This window comes from Leptinotarsa decemlineata, unplaced genomic scaffold, assembly GCF_025532065.1.
Source record: "Leptinotarsa decemlineata unplaced genomic scaffold, Ldec_3_MD MMD2_tig00026354_RagTag_RagTag, whole genome shotgun sequence".
Classification (NCBI taxonomy): domain Eukaryota; kingdom Metazoa; phylum Arthropoda; class Insecta; order Coleoptera; family Chrysomelidae; genus Leptinotarsa; species Leptinotarsa decemlineata.
The window spans coordinates 4,308,246-4,322,032 of record NW_027412702.1 but is presented as its reverse complement, the minus strand read 5'-3'; positions in this window follow the sequence as shown (position 1 = coordinate 4,322,032).

Below are 13,787 nucleotides of genomic sequence, written 5' to 3'. Positions count from 1 at the left end.
ACCAACAAACTGTTGCACTCTGCATTGAATTGATTCGTGCCATTGGCAATGTGCACAAGTCGTCCATCTAGCTTCTCTTTCCAGAAAAATGGTGAGAGGAGGTAGATCTAGAAGAATTTCCATGGCCGCTGACGGTGTGGTACTGATAGCACTGATAGCCAGACAAGCCCGTTTCTGTAAACCAGAGAGCTTCGCTTGAGCCGTTTTCTGTAAAGCCTTCGGCCACTAAGCAATTGTACCATAAGTGATCATTGTTCGGATAATCATCACATAAATTCAATTGATTTGTTTGGGACCTAAACCCCAAGTTTTACCACAAATCCTTCGACATGTCCATAGAGACAGCCTGGCTTTGTGTAAAACTTGTTCCAAGTGAGCGTTCCAGGTGAGTATTTTATCAAGGACAATGCCAAGATATTTTACCTCCGTTCCAAATGGAATGACCACACCATTGAGGGAAAGTGGCGTTAGATCGTCCAATTTTCTTCTCTTGGTGAAGGGGATTAACACAGTTTTGCTGGGGTTGACAGACATCTGCCCCCTCAGGCACCAACTGTGAACAACGTCCAACGCGTTTTGGAGGATATTACAAGCTGCCCTTTCCAACGTGGACCTTGCCAGGATGACTAGGTCATCTGCATAAGCTTGCAGATCAACTTTTCTTCTGTCGTGGGCATCAAGCAGACTATCCATCAGGAGCGACCACTGATTGGGAGATAGTACCCGTCTTTGAGGGCAGCCCCTGGTGACCCTGAACCTGATAGCCTCGCCTTGAAGAGTCGTAGTTGCAGTTCTGTTTACTAGCATGGCATAGATCCAGCCAGTTATGGTCGATTCTATTCCCTGCCTAGCCAGAGACAATCCTATAGATTCAGGCATACTGGTGGTTATTCAGAGGGATCCATATAATGCTACCCTCTTGATATGTTCGTCCAGTTTCCTTTCAAGTCCTTTCAGCGGGAAGGATGTAAGACGGATTGGTCGTACCGATTTGGGGTGTGGGTCTCTCCGGCCCACTTCAGGTATATATACCACCCTTGCTGCCAACCAACTGGGTGGTATAGAGTTCCACGCCAGACTAGCTCTATACAATTTTGTGAGAATATATAAAATTATTTTCAGTCCGTTTTGAAGAATTTTCAGTCCGTTTTGAAGAAGAGCTGAAAATATACCATCCTCTCCGGGGATTTGAACGGCTAAAAAGACTTGATAGCCCATTAAACTGCCGGTGCTGTGATAACCTTTTTTGTGACGTCCCAGTCGTTTTTTTTGACGTTTAGCGCCCTCGACGTCCCCCAGAGGTCGTAAAGGTTTCATCGGGTCGTTTAAGCGACCCAATTTCAGCAGTCGGCTCTCTAGAGAGAATATTTTGAATTTTTGTGCTGCGAGGTAAATCAGAGATACTCTCACAGAATTTCCTCCATGACTTCCGTTTTGCTTTTCTAATTTCCTTGTTGTATATCGTTAGAGTGGTTTTATAAAGCTCCCAGTTACCTGACTCTTTAGCTCGATTGAATAGTCGTCGAACTTCTTTCCTTTTTCTTTCCAGGCTTTTGTTACACCAAGAAGAGTTGCGGTTATCTTTTTTGACCCTCAGTGGACAGTTCTCATGATAGGATGAGATCACTGCTTCGCGAAATTGCGTCGCTACTGTATCCATATCATTACAACTGTGAAAAGTACTGAATCCGTCCTCAAAGTACGATTGGAGGGAATTTTTATACCCCCTCCAATCAGTAGATTTTGAGTTACGATATTCCACTGCTGGTCTTAGACCTGTTTTAATATTGAAAAAAATATATCTTTGATCTGAAAGTAGATACAGACCAATGGTGTATCTTATTGCTAAGAGAATGTGAGCTGATGGTTGAGTCTAATACCTCTTGCCTATTACTAGTGACAAAAGTTGGATCCGAGCCCCCATTAATTACAGACAGCTCTTCCTCTAGTATATAATCAAAGAGTAACTCACCCCTACGGTTTATATTCGTGCTGCCCCACGCTGTATGGTGTGAATTGGCGTCACATCCCACATAAAATTCCCTTCTTGCCCGATAGGAAAATTTGGAAGGCTACCACGTCTTGGGTGCAGAAGCCTGTAAGCAAAAATGGTTAATACCTTTCCTGATAACCACACATTCTCTGGGTTTCACCCCAGGGCATGGTATTACCTAACCTGGAATATTGCTCAGTTCGGTCACTCGGCCTGTATTTCCTGTCCATGGTTTCTGCAGGAAGGCAAGGTCGATTAATTCATCCTTGAAGTTTCTCCTAAGGACGTATGAAGTGGCCTTGGCACGTTGTAAGTTTGCCTGCAAACACTTAAGTTAACAAGTGTTGCCGCAAACTTAGAGCTCCTCGATCCTAGGAGTGGGAAGAGGAGGGGTCCTTAAGGACACCTCCACCTCTGGGTTGCCTGCTGATTGTTTGTATCTCTTTGACGAGACAATTTTCGACTTCGCTTTCAGAGAGCCACGTCCAGTTTTTTTCCTGGTTTTCTCGAAGAGAAGTTGACCGTCTTCGTCTCCTGAGAAACACCTGTTTTCCCGGCCTTGGGCTGGGTGTGAGCCGGTGGTTTACCCCTATGTTTGGGTGGAGGTTTGGTTGAACTCCTCCCCATAGGTGGATTTCCACTCGGCCCCGCTTTATTTACTCTAACGGGTACACTAGAGTAACTCGTGAGTAACTCGTTTGAGTAGTTTCCTGCTGGGAGGGTGCCCGGGTTTTAGGGCGGAATAAGACCTGTCCAAAACCAAAATGTGATCTAAAACCCATCTTCGCCAGCACAGCCATGGATCCATCGTCTACAGCGAAGGTCCATGTTTGACCAGAGCCTGACTTTTCCTTGTGGAGGATCGTCCACTCCAAGGTTGACAGACCATGGTTCATTTTCCTCAATCTAGTGAGGACCTGTTCGGAGGTCAGTCTATGACTGACTCCGTCAGGTAGGTAAGCAACACGGATGTGTGGCTTCGGAAGTTGGTCTCCTGTGACGCATTTCAGGGAAGCGCCGTCCCACGGTTGCAGGGTATTAACTACACCTGAAAGACGCAGCTCTGGAATTGTACCTGCGGCCCATCGTCTGGAATAACCTCCATAGCAAACAAAATACTATATTACTTCGAAGTTCAACTAGGAAGCCCCGGTACTAGACACGGTCAAAGGTTTTGGAAACATCAAGGTCAAGGTAGAGTCTGTCCGTTTTTTCCTGTTGCGATATTCCAAAGTCGTGTGGCATTCGAACGAAGTTGCATCTTTGTTTGTGAAGGTTTTTTTCGTATATTTCGAAGCGTCAAAGCAGTTTGTTGGAGTGGAAATTCATTTTTTTGCTGAATTCATGACAACACTCTATTTGAAATTTCGCTAATGATAGTTGATCAAGATCAAATTTAAAATAGCTCCTACACATTTTATTTTTACAACATTAACAACAAACACATATTAGAAAATACATTTGTATAATCGTTCAAGAATAGTACTACTCAATATTGTCTCAATAACATTTTCACTTGATAATTATCATTATTGTCAAGTACACGTGTTCATGTGAATATTTGTGCAATCTTATTCTTCGTGCCTACTATGTTCTATCCAAAACACTCAATTCATTCGCATTCTCTCCTTTCCGTCGCGTGTTGGTATCCATGAATGTTTCATATGTAAATTGTAAAACATCTGCCGATGTGATGGTCAATGTGGACAATTCTGAAACGAGGTCATCGAGTATTGAGTAGCCCCACGTCGTGACACCCTTTCGGGTTGAATTACTGACCCTCCGAAATAGTCAATGGCAACAACCATTTTTTCGTATTCAAACAGGTTTGACCAGTGGTGTTATGAATGGGTCAAGTTGAGTTGGGATTGAAATGCTCAGAGTTGATCCAAAAGAGCTGAAAAGGACTACCAGATACACGAAATTTGGAAAAGGAGTGGGGATAACAGGATTAGTTTGGATATAGTAAATGTTGTAGCATTTTTTAACGATTGATTATTAAAAAGGAGTTTATCAATGTAATTCAGTATCAGGGTGTGGCTCAATGACACGACACGGGTGTAATTTAAAGAATAATCATCTTAAAATCCAGGCCATACGAGTATTCTATTATATGCGAAAAAAAACGAAATAATATTTCGTTTTATTGGATGATTTCATGTTTATATACCTAAATACTTTTAAGTTAATTTCTTTTCGAAGCCAATTCAATTCTACTTAAATTCTTTTTTTTTTTTAGTATTTAAACTACAGAACAGCATAAACCAGATGAAGTAATCACCTATAGTATAAAAAAACATTGATTCAAATTGTGTTAGATTAGACAACAGAAGAAAACTGACTGGATGTTAATTGAATCTAATTTGATGCAGTTTTCCTTGATGTTTGGAATTATATAGTAGTAGTTTCGTTTCTGGAAGTATATAGTCGTATTTTCGTTTCTAGTCGTAGAAGTATATAAATCTTCACAAATTTTTTACAATACATCCTTATCCTTCCTTAAAGTTAGCTTGGTTTTTGGTATTAATATAACGAGTTTTCATTTATTTGAAACACAAAGCTATTGCTTGAAAAACAGTTTATTGTAAATTGGACAGAGAAGACAAGAAAAGTGAGTAGGTCGAAAATTGGGTTGAAATGCATTTTTCTTAACTGAAAAAAAAATTACTGTTAGAAAGATATGTAGTTGATGATGGTTTCATAAATGAAACTACCTTCTCTCTCTGTCTCTATGAAGAAAAATAAGAAACCCAGTAAACGTTTGATACAAAAGCTACAGAAGAATTTGCAATATTTGATTTGTGTTTCACCAGTAAGTATTATGCGTTTCATATAGCAGATATTAGGTTAGGTTAGGTTAGGTCCAAAATGAGTAGGTCTATTCGACCCTCCACCGCAACCCGCAAGGGTTTATAGCAGATATACTCAGAGCTGAATTGACCGAACTACACCATCATAAATTTCATCCTTTGTTTCACAAAAATTGTTCTGTCGAGATGTGTTTTTCCGTAATACAGCTATTACCTCCCAACGAGCGATAACTCTCAATAGATCGAACATGTATAAGATGAGGATTAACGACTTATTGCCACAATAAACCCTTGCGGGTTGCGGTGGAGGATCAAATAGACCCACTCACTTTGGACCTATTGCCTTTCAACATGTGATTCTTAGTACCTAGCCTTCTAAACTTCTACATCAACAACTGTGACAAGAAATTATTTATATTCAATCCCTATGTTCTTAAGGTTCCTTTTCCAAGACTGAGATTAATAACATCGGACTTGAATATTGACAAACGTATTCATTTTCTTGATTAGGAAAACACCAATTATCATTTTTAATAATTTTGGCACTTATTCCATACATCTTCAAATTCTTTACTTGCCTTCATTTCACAAAAAGAGTCAGCAAAAAATAATTTTTTTTTAATTAGCGAATAATAATGCTTCAGTAGGTATACTGAAAATAAAATTGGACAAGAACAGTTTTCGGGAAAATGTTTCACTATAGGTCAGAAATGAGAAAATGAAATGTGTGAAACTTTCAAAGAAAATAGCAGATATTCATATTTTTTTAATATCACAAATTTTTTTGATGAAAATATTATAACTGAACACTTGCACCTTAGCAGTGCTATAACTACTTGTGCTATTATTACCTGCTATTTCTATCTATTAAGCTACGGTGTTAGCGAAATGCGTCTAAAATAGATTTTTTTTGTGAAAAATTGTTCAATTATCATCATGGATAGTGTTATTAATTTTCGTCAAGTAACGGGTCAGTCCATTCATCATTTGCGCATTACAAATTCTCATTTTCCTGTCATTTTCAAAAGAAACAATAAGAATATAGGAATGTAGGCTTTCACGGCTGGCGTCAATGTTTTGGATGGTTACCGGATTTTGCCGTGGTCTTCTTTGGTTATGATTTCCAAACGTTCCCACTGCAACTGCGGCAGTCATCCTCAGTGGCGTGATCGAAGTACTTTTCTTGACATGTCAACTAAAACTGAAGCTCCCATTTATGCCGTGTCATTTATATTTTGGAGTCATGGAAAAGAAGAACTTCAGAACTTCCTAAATCATTTGAATAGCTTTCATCCGAAAATCCTTTTCCTTGATGTTTTAGTCAACAAGGAAAGCAATCAACTAGGCCATAAGGTGTACAGGAAGAAAACACACACAGATCAATACCCACATAATGGATCCAATCATCAACCAAAACAGAAACGAACCGTCATCAACACCCTAATGAAGAGAGCTTCGAGAATATGTGGAGAAAGATACGTCGACGACGAAATAAAACACAAATGTGTTACAAGCGAACGGCTACGACAGAAAAGACATAATCCTCTGGACGTGGAGCGCGGATTATGTCTTTTCGTCTCCACTAGTGAAGATCAACCCCAAGGCACTGTCTATCTGCCATACAAAGAAAGTTTCACCAACCGAATCGGGAAAATTCTAAAGAAGGAGAAAATTAACACCATGGGTAAAGATAAATCATCATGCATACATTTTATGTATTCAATAACCTCTTTGAATAACATAACTTTTGATACTAATGAAACGGTATCAAATATTCCATTCTCATTACTGAAGAACTCAAATGATGTAAGGAATAAAAATCGTCGGAGCGTCAGAGCATAAAACATTACAACTTGCTTTGTTACCTAACCCTTTCGGGATATGATCTTCCGAAAGTGAATGGAGTACCTGCTCCGAATGGATGCTGAGGTAGAGAAAGGTGGCAAAGGGTGCATAAAAAGTGTGTTTTTATTAATGTGCAACCTGTATGTGATACAAGTGAGGCAGAGTTCAATAATATTTTGATGTTTTTAATAATATAATTTGCTTGAAGAATGTCTTTACGACGTATGTATTAAAATGATATAACAAAACATTGATTTTTGGATCCATTAGGTATAATGTGTGCAACATCATACCGTTTCGATATTTCAATGTTTATGTTAATGTGTAATTTTAATTTTTGTTGTCTCGTAGTTTTCATCGAGTTTGTTTTTAATTATTCAGTTTTACAATTCTCAGAGATTTTCTACAAAAAATCTTTCATTTCACTTGAATAACATACTCAGATATACAGTTTGGCCTTGAAGATGGCGACAAACGTCAACGAAACGCTTCAAAGCGCCAAAAAATGTTTAGTAAATCTAGATCGAGAAGGTGACGGATTACTTTCAGTCGGTCAAATTCATTTTTGAGTGTTTTTATTCTGTTGGAAAGTATTATTATTGTGTAGATATTTCAAACTGATAAACTGATAGTGAATTGGACTTCATTCCTAAAGAAATTTGTCACAGACATTCAGATATAGGTATGCAGTGAATTCAAATACCATTAACTCTTTCCCTGAAAATGTAGTGTTGGTTTACTTTGACTGATCACAATTTTCGAGCTTGAAGCTACTGACATTGAACACAATATCAATATTGCCGACTATATGAAACCTACAGCTAAAATCAGAATTTCTTAGCACGACTCAGGACGAGAAATTCCAAAAGGCAATTCCGATGAAAAAAGAGGAGCAATTGAATTGTAACGAAATAATATCAGATAATTTTCAGAACGGGCTTTGAAAACTACCTACTTTTTCATATTCATTATCCATCCATATGGAGAAGGAAATATGAAGAGCAAAGAGTTGTTGGTTCACAGATGGATCAAAAACACCTTTCGGTTTTGGTGCAGGTGTTTTTCGTTGCAGACCCAGGAGAGATATCAACCTGACTAGGAAACTATGCGACTGTATTTCAAGCGGAAATTTACGCTATTGAATAGTGTGCGAAGGGATTAGAAGAATTCAACCTCATATACAAGTCAATAAAAATATTCTCGGACAGTCAAGCGACGTTGGGAGCTCTTGGCTCCTACCGAGCAACATCTAAATGGATAGCAAATTGCCAAAAACAACTCTCCTCGGTAAGAAGACTAAACAGATTGCCTCTGGTCTGGATTCCTGGCCATACTGGCCTGGAATGCAATGGGGCTGCTGAGTCTCTTGCAAAGAAGGGTTCTGCAAGCAGCTTTATCGGAGCAGAACCTGTCATTGGCATCGCTTTAAGGTTTGCCAAACAAAGATTGAACACCTGGATGACAAGAAGATCAATGGACTTCTGGCAGAATCTTCCAGGATTGGCTCACTTCAAGGCATTTATTCACCCCTCGAAGCTTGATACCAAAAGTTGTTGGACTACAGTAGGGACGATGTCTAACAGGCCTTCTTACAGGTCATTGCCATTTGAATCATATCATCATATGCAGAGACTCGCACTGTCGGTAGACAGTGTGTGTCACCTCTGTTTGGAAAATGATGAAACAGCAGAGAACATACTTTGTGCCTGCCCCGGACAAACTAATCGGCTCCGTTAAGAAGCTGGGTTTATTTGATCGAGTGTGAATAGGTGTGAGCCACAATAAACCCTTTCGGGTTGCGGTGGAGGGTCAAATAGACTCATTCACTTTGGATCTAACCTAACCTAATCTGAAAAAGAAAGGAAAAGGGTTTTTTTCAAAAACTTATCTATCCCAAAATAGTTTAAAAAAAAAGTGAAATCGAAACAAAAAGTGTTCCATGTTTTTCTAGATTGATGGAAGAAGTAAAAGATGGTCTTCATCGGTTTTTTCATTTCATTATGAAACCATAACTATTACATGTGAGTAGTAGGAGTTTCTGACAATGTTCATCAGAACATCAAAATTTAATGTTGTTTAAAATTTATTTTTTCTCTTCTCTTACTACATTTTCAAATATAAGTTAGTTTCGTCTTATAACCAACACGTAACGTGTTATTTTCATTCTCGAAATTTTGATGAAGAACCACTTATACACACAGTGTCGTACTAGGAATCGCACATTGAAAGCTGAGACCGCAGTGATCCATATATCACATAAGTTTTCACTTCTGTGGGTTGTTATTCGTAGGGGCCACGATATGAATTTATGATATATAGTATTTATATAGTTACATTGGGCGTTTGTATAGTTTCACCTGATTAAGTGAAATATATACTTAATACCTAATAAGTGTAGAGTGTCTTCATTTGATGAATAACTAGGCTTAAGGATAGTGAGAAATGTCCACAGCTGCTTTAGGAAGCTGCATTTAAAAATCTATTTTTCAAGTTCAATACCATATATAGTTTACCAAAAATTTAATTGTCTACGTTAATTTCTAATGTTAAAATTGCTGACATATCTTTAACTAATTGTTTTTATAAAATGATTTCTAGAGATGTCCCATTTGAAGCTATGAATTTATTTTCAACTAGAAAATATTCAATAATTCAATAAACTTCATATTTGAAAAATTTACCGATTTTTTTTCTTACTTAATTATTGACATATATTTAGGCTAGTTAAAATATATGAACATGGTTAACAAAAGGGCTTGGAAAATGTACCTATTTCTGCGAATTGAACATTTTTTCAACTATAATTTATGTACAAGTATTCAAAAAACAATAAGCAAATTTTAAAAATTTTTACAAATATACAAAATTTTTTGATCTATGATTGTGTTCCCAAATCCTCGTGGTAGTTTAATAATAACAACAGATGAAACCTGTATTTATTGTGCTACTATTGAACATGAATATTTCGTCAACCGTCCTCCCATTATTTGGTAGATATTCTGGATGGAATCTGATTATAATAATTTGATAATCATGAAATATATTGGCGTGAAGTTATCCACAGATTTCTGGCCACACATTCCGACGTAGAGGAAAATAAAAATCTGTGGTTGGGATACAAAATTATTAGCACCCGTACTAATATCTGTGGCTGGAAATACCTATTCACTATAGGTTGAACGTGAAATTATTGAGACTATTTGGTGTTTTTATAGAGTCTTGAGTAGATTGAGGCGTTGATAATCCTTTTCTCATCAACAATACAGATTAAGGGAAAAATAAAATTGAAAATATTAGACTTACTTTCCAATACCCCATATAGAAATGATATCCGATGATGTGCGTCCATCAAAATCACACAACTTCCATAGTTTCTTGAGAAGATTAACTTGGTGATAACAGTTTTCTTGTTATCAAAACAGATTTCGACCAAGAAATTGTTGAAACAATCAGACTCATTTTTTGAGATTCCTTGTATTCATGAAAATCACACAACTCTTATAGAATTTTGAATAGATCAACACAGTGAAAACCGTTTTTTTGTTACCCATACGGAATTCGAGAATAAAATTGTTGAAACGATCAAACTAACTTTTTCAACCCCTTGTAGAATTGAAACCAGATGATGTGCGTGCATAAAAATCGCATAAGTCTTATGGAATCTTGGGTAGATTGACGTAGTGATAACAATTTCCTTGTCACCCGAAGAGATTTCGAAAACAAAAATGTTGAAACAATCAGACTCATTTTTTGAGATTCCTTTTAGAATTGGAACCAGAAGATGTGCGTTCATGAAAACTACATAACTATTATGGAATCTTGGGTAGATCGATATAATGAAAACCGTTTTCTTGTCACCCATACAGATTTCCAGGAAAAAATATTGAAACAATCAGACTCACTTTTTGAAACACCTTGTAGAATTGGAACTAGGAGATGTGCGTTCATGAAAATTACACAACTGTTATAGAATCTTAGGTAGATCTATATAGTGAAAACCGTTTTCTTGTCACCCATACAGATTTCCAGGAAAAAATATTGAAACAATCAGATTCACTTTTTAAAACACCTTGTAGAATTGGAACTAGGAGATGTGCGTTCATGAAAATTACATAACTGTTATAGAATCTTAGGTAGATCTATATAGTGAGAACTGTTTTCATGTCACCCATACAGTTTTCGAGAAAAAAATTGTTGCAACAATCAGACTCATTTTTTGAGATTCCTTGTAGAATTAGAACCAGAAGATGTACGTTCATGAAAATTACATAACTGTTATAGAATCTTGGTTAGATCGATATAGTGATAACTGTTTTCTTGTCACCCATACAGATTTCGAGAAAAAAATTGTTGCAACAATCAGACTCATTTTTTGAGATTCCTTGTAGAATTGGAACCAGAAGATGTGCGTTCATGAAAACTACATAACTGTTATAGAATCTTGGATAGATCGATATAGTGAAAACCGTTTTCTTGTCACCCATACAGATTTCCAGGAAAAAATATTGAAACAATTAGACTCACTTTTTAAAACACCCTGTAGAATTGGAACTAGAAGATGTGCGTTCATGAAAATCACACAACTGTTATAGAATCTTAGTAAGATCGATATAGTGTAAACCGTTTTCTTGTCACCCATACAGATTTCCAGGAAAAAATATTGAAACAATCAGACTCACTTTTTAAAACACCTTGTAGAATTGGAACTAGAAGATGTGCGTTCATGAAAACTACATAACTGTTATAGAATCTTGGGTAGATCGATATAGTGAAAACCATTTTCTTGTCACCCATACAGATTTCCAGGAAAAAATATTGAAACAATTAGACTCACTTTTTAAAACACCCTGTAGAATTGGAACTAGAAGATGTGCGTTCATGAAAATCACACAACTGTTATAGAATCTTAGTAAGATCGATATAGTGTGAACCGTTTTCTTGTCACCCATACAGATTTCCAGGAAAAAATATTGAAACAATCAGACTCACTTTTTAAAACACCTTGTAGAATTGGAACTAGAAGATGTGCGTTCATGAAAACTACATAACTGTTATAGAATCTTGGGTAGATCGATATAGTGAAAACCATTTTCTTGTCACCCATACAGATTTCCAGGAAAAATATTGAAACAATCAGACTCACTATTTAAAACACTTTGTTGAATTGGAACCAGAAGATGTGCGTTCATGAAAATTACACATCTGTTATAGAATCTCAGGCAGATCGATATAGTGAAAACTGTTTTCTTGTCACCCATACAGATTTCGATAAAAGATGAACGCACATCTTCTAGTTCCAATTCTACAGGGTGTTTTAAAAAGTGAGTCTGATTGTTTCAATATTTTTTCCTGGAAATCTGTATGGGTGACAATAAAACGGTTTTCACTATATCGATCTACCCAAGATTCTATAAAAGTTATGTAGTTTTCGTGAACGCACATCTTCTAGTTCCAATTCTACAAGGTGTTTTAAAAAGTGAGTCTGATTGTTTCAATATTTTTTCCTGGAAATCTGTATGGGTGACAAGAAAACGGTTTTCATTATATCGATCTACCCAAGATTCCATAACAGTTATGTAGTTTTCATGAACGCACATCTTCTGGTTCCAATTCTACAAGGAATCTCAAAAAATGAGTCTGATTGTTGCAACAATTTTTTTCTCGAAATCTGTATGGGTGACAAGAAAACAGTTATCACTATATCGATCTACCCAAGATTCTATAACAGTTATGTAATTTTCATGAACGCACATCTTCTGGTTCTAATTCTACAAGGAATCTCAAAAAATGAGTCTGATTGTTGCAACAATTTTTTTCTCGAAAACTGTATGGGTGACATGAAAACAGTTTTCACTATATAGATCTACCCAAGATTCTTTAACAGTTGTGTAATTTTCATGAACGCACATCTCCTAGTTCCAATTCTACAAGGTGTTTCAAAAAGTGAGTCTGATTGTTTCAATATTTTTTCCTGGAAATCTGTATGGGTGACAAGAAAACGGTTTTCATTATATCGATCTACCCAAGATTCCATAACAGTTATGTAGTTTTCATGAACGCACATCTTCTGGTTCGAATTCTGAAAGGAATCTCAAAAAATGAGTCTGATTGTTTCAACATTTTTGTTTTCGAAATCTCTTCGGGTGACAAGAAAATTGTTATCACTACGTCAATCTACCCAAGATTCCATAAGACTTATGCGATTTTTATGCACGCACATCATCTGGTTTCAATTCTACAAGGGGTTGAAAAAGTTAGTTTGATCGTTTCAACAATTTTATTCTCGAATTCCGTATGGGTAACAAAAAAAACGGTTTTCACTGTGTTGATCTATTCAAAATTCTATAAGAGTTGTGTGATTTTCATGAATACAAGGAATCTCAAAAAATGAGTCTGATTGTTTCAACAATTTCTTGGTCGAAATCTGTTTAGATAACAAGAAAACTGTTATCACCAAGTTAATCTTCTCAAGAAACTATGGAAGTTGTGTGATTTTGATGGACGCACATCATCGGATATCATTTCTATATGGGGTATTGGAAAGTAAGTCTAATATTTTCAATTTTATTTTTCCCCTAATCTGTATTGTTGATGAGAAAAGGATTATCAACGCCTCAATATACTCAAGACTCTATAAAAATGTTAAACACCAAATAATCTCAATAATTTCACGTTCAACCTATAGTGAATAGGTATTTCCAGCCACAGATATTAGTACGGGTGCTAATAATTTTGTATCCCAACCACAGATTTTTATTTTCCTCTACGTCGGCATGTGTGGCCAGAAATCTGTGGATAACTTCACGCCAATATGAAATATTACTATAATAATTTCGGAATAATCCTGGTGATTCAGTCTTCATCCACGGAAAATACACAAATGAAAAATTGAATTATTCCTATTCATAACCAGGAAGACAATTCAATACCAACGAAACATCATCCGAAATCCTTTCCAAACAATGAAGAAACAGTTCCCACGTACCTAAAAGCTTAATAAATGTGACCAGACATACCCTTTCGAACCGGAAGGCCACCGGAAAGGGTCAGAAAAAATAAAAATGACCAATCTTTTGGAATGTAAAAATCAAAACATGTTTGACCAGTTTGTAGTGACCGGTCTTGGAATAACCCTTAAC